At 44.8% G+C, this 3,349-nt stretch overlaps 1 pseudogene; it reads right to left on the reverse strand.

Annotated features, from left to right (window-relative positions):
• Positions 1-277: 277 nt before the first annotated feature.
• Positions 278-3,349, reverse strand: part of LOC102480279 (eukaryotic translation initiation factor 4E type 2-like) — a 4,058-nt pseudogene continuing 986 nt past the window's right edge.

Consider the following 3,349-nt stretch of genomic DNA (forward strand, 5'->3'; position numbering starts at 1 on the left):
CATTCTCCTCTTGGGATCTTGGGCATGCACGCACGCACACGCGCCCAGCGTGAGTTTTAAGCCACCGGGTCTGGGACTCGAACCACGGTAGACTACATGGGAGTCCAGTGACATAGCCATTACGTTAACTGCTGGTCCCTCGGCCTGTTCTTAAAACATAAATGTTCTTCCACTTCTTCTTGTCCAGGACAGAAGCATCTTCCAAGTAGCACCAACAGAACAAGAGACTCCAATGATGCCGGCTTCAATGACGGTGCCATCCAGGAGAGGGAGAAGATCAGGGCACATTCAACCGTGGCTTCGAGAGGTTTTAAAAAAGGAGCCTTTGGAGGCCTAGCCTGCCTGGCATTTTGACACTGTGAGTTTTGTATTCTATAACAGTGGGTGTTGGGTGGTAGGGTAAGCACTCGCTGAAGTGTATCCTGGATTTGGGCTGTGGTAGCTTGGTCGTTGGTAGTCATATTCTAGATTGAAAAGATGTCCTCCTTAAAGTGGACAGGACGAGACCACAGCCCCACGGATCTCCTCCCCAACCATAAACTGTTCCCTCAACATAGCCAGGATGAGATTCTCCCAGTAACAGGAGGCCATGCCCTTCTGTGGCCAACTGATCCATTTGCCACAATTTTTATTTGCATCGTTTTTATTTTTATTAAATACTCCCACATGGGCTTAATTCATTCTTTGAAGAGATGGAAATTACTGTGGCCTGTCAGGTCCCTGGGATGTACCAAGTGGCTATAAAGCCTCCAGAGCTGCCCCACAGAAGTGAAGGTGCCATTCTGTTCGACATTCTGTTCATAGCTCTGTGAGCTTGTGGGATGGCCAGGAGTCCTCCTGGAGCACCAGGAAGTGTGGCTGTACTGCAGGGGAGCTCTGCTGGCCCCAGATGACAGCCTTCCTCTGGCTGCTTCCCTGACTCTTGTCTTGTTCCCCTTTTTCCTTCCCATCGTCTTTCTGTTTGCTGTTTTCTTCACTCTGATCTTGGTCCCCACTGTTAGCATTTTTCAGGCCTCGAACTTGTTTTTCATTCTTTCACTCCTGCTGTCGCCACTCAGGAGATGAATATTTTTTCACAGAATTTAGTCGACACCAGTTCTTTGTGTTTAAGGCCCAATCTGGAATCACAGCCAGCCTCACTCTGGCCTCAATATAAAATTGATAGTTAATGGGGCCAGTGGGTAACATGGTGATTAATGGCGCTGGACTCCCACATGGCTGACTGCAGTTTGAGTCCCAAACCTGGCAGCTTGCTTTCTCATTTTCTCTCTGTCCCTCTTTGGTCAAATTAAAATAAAATAAATGAATAAATAAATAAAGTTAAATAAAAATTTTCTTTTAAAAATTGCTATTTCAGGGAACCAGCAGTTAGCATAATGGCTATGTCGCTGGACTCCCACGTAGTCGACAGCGGTTCGTGTCCCGGACCCGGTGGCTTAAAACTCACGCCAGGCGCGTGTGTGTGCGTGCCCAATATCCCGAGAGGAGAATGGAGGAGAAGGGATTGCAGCGTGACCATCCCCCCTGGGGGGTGATTTCTCGCTTTCTGTCTCTATGTCTCTGTCTGTCTGTCTGGCGAGCGCACGCGCCCTACAGTGAAAATCTCTCCAAAAAAAGAAAAAAAAATTGCTATTTCACAAGGAACTGATATTCAACAGAAAAGATATTTGGTTCTGTTCCTGAATCCAGATTAGGAAATGGCTCTTTTGAAACAACTTTTGGAAAAAAAAAAAATTTTGTAGATTTGGACTTTTTCTTTAAGCAGTAGATGGAGATGGTCGGTCCCATAGCTTTACCAAGTCTGTCATTCAGTGCACTCTCACTCCTCTACACCTTAGTAGGGTCTCCCAGGAGAAGGCCCTCTGGGAACTATCTGTATAACTAAATTTTAGTGCCTGCATCTGTAAGACAAGGTTGATAATAACTGCCCATCATTCAAATATCATGCACAAATGTCACCTCCTCAGGCTTTCTAGGTTTAAATCTTTTGTTTATTTATAGATTGTTGAACTTCTCCCAAAAGAATATTTGCTCCTTGAGAGCAAATACCTTGTCTGTATTGTTCTCTGCTCTATTTCCAACAGCAAGGATATCTAGAAAATAGTCATTGTTTAATAAATATTTGTTCATGAATTAATAATCCCAATTACCAAACATAGGGCTGTTGGGAATATTAAATGAGATAACAATAAAACCCGCTAGTAGTCAATCATAGGTGACCCATCATAATGACTTTCATTGGATTCTCTTCCCAAAAGCTCCACCTTTCTCTTTTTTAAAAAAGAATAATTATTGGGGGAGGGAGGATCAACAGATGGCATAATGGTTACATCACTGGGCTCCCACATGTCTGAGTTCCAGACCTGGTAGCTTCAAACTCACGCCAGGAGCGTGTGCATGGGTGCCCCAAATCCTGAGAGGAGAATGGAGGAGAAAGGATTGCTGTGTGGCCATCCCCTCTGGAGGGTGATTTCTTACTTTCTGTCTCTGTCTCCCTGGTGAGCACATGCACCCTATAGCAAAAATCTCTCTTAAAAATAATAATTATGGGAACCAGCAGTTAGCGTAATGGCTATGTCGCTGGACTCCCACGTACTTGACCGCGGTTCATGTCCCGGACCCGGTGGCTTAAAACTCACGCCGGGCGTGTGTGCGTGCGTGCCCAAGATCCCGAGAGGAGAATGGAGGAGAAGGGATTGCGGCGTGACCATCCCCCCTGGGGGGTGATTTCTCACTTTCTGTCTCTATGTCTCTCTCTGTCTGTCTGGCGAGCGCACGCGCCCTACAGTGAAAAACTCTCCAAAAAAAAAAAAAAAAGAATTATTGTATTTAACTATAATTAATTAATTAATTATTTTAATTTGACCAGAGAGGAACAGAAAGAGAGAAAGAAAGTGAGAAAGCAAGCTGCCAGGTCCAGGACTTGAACTGTTGTTGGTCATGTGGGAGTTCAGCGCCCCTAACCACAACACCACCTGCTGGCCCTGAAAAGAGTTCTTTAAAAATAAATAGATAACTTTTTTAGAGAGAGTCGTTTTGTTTTTGTTTATTACTACAGGATGCATGTGTTCACTGGAGAGACAGAGAGAGACAGAAAGTGAGAAATCATCCCCCAGGAGATGGCCATGCCACAATCCCTTCTCTTCCATTCTCTTCTCAGGATTTTGGCACGCACACACACCTAGCATGAGTTTTAAGCCAGAGGTCCAGGACTTGAACCACAGTCAACTATGTAGAAGTCCAGTGACATAACCATTACATCATCTGCTGGTTCTCTGGCGTAAGTTTTTTTTTTTTTTTTTTTTTATTTTTTGGGGGTTTTTTTTTTTAGTGCGGTGTTTCCCCCCAA

Source organism: Tupaia chinensis, unplaced genomic scaffold, assembly GCF_000334495.1.
Source record: "Tupaia chinensis unplaced genomic scaffold, TupChi_1.0 Scaffold145652_1, whole genome shotgun sequence".
NCBI lineage: Eukaryota > Metazoa > Chordata > Mammalia > Scandentia > Tupaiidae > Tupaia > Tupaia belangeri.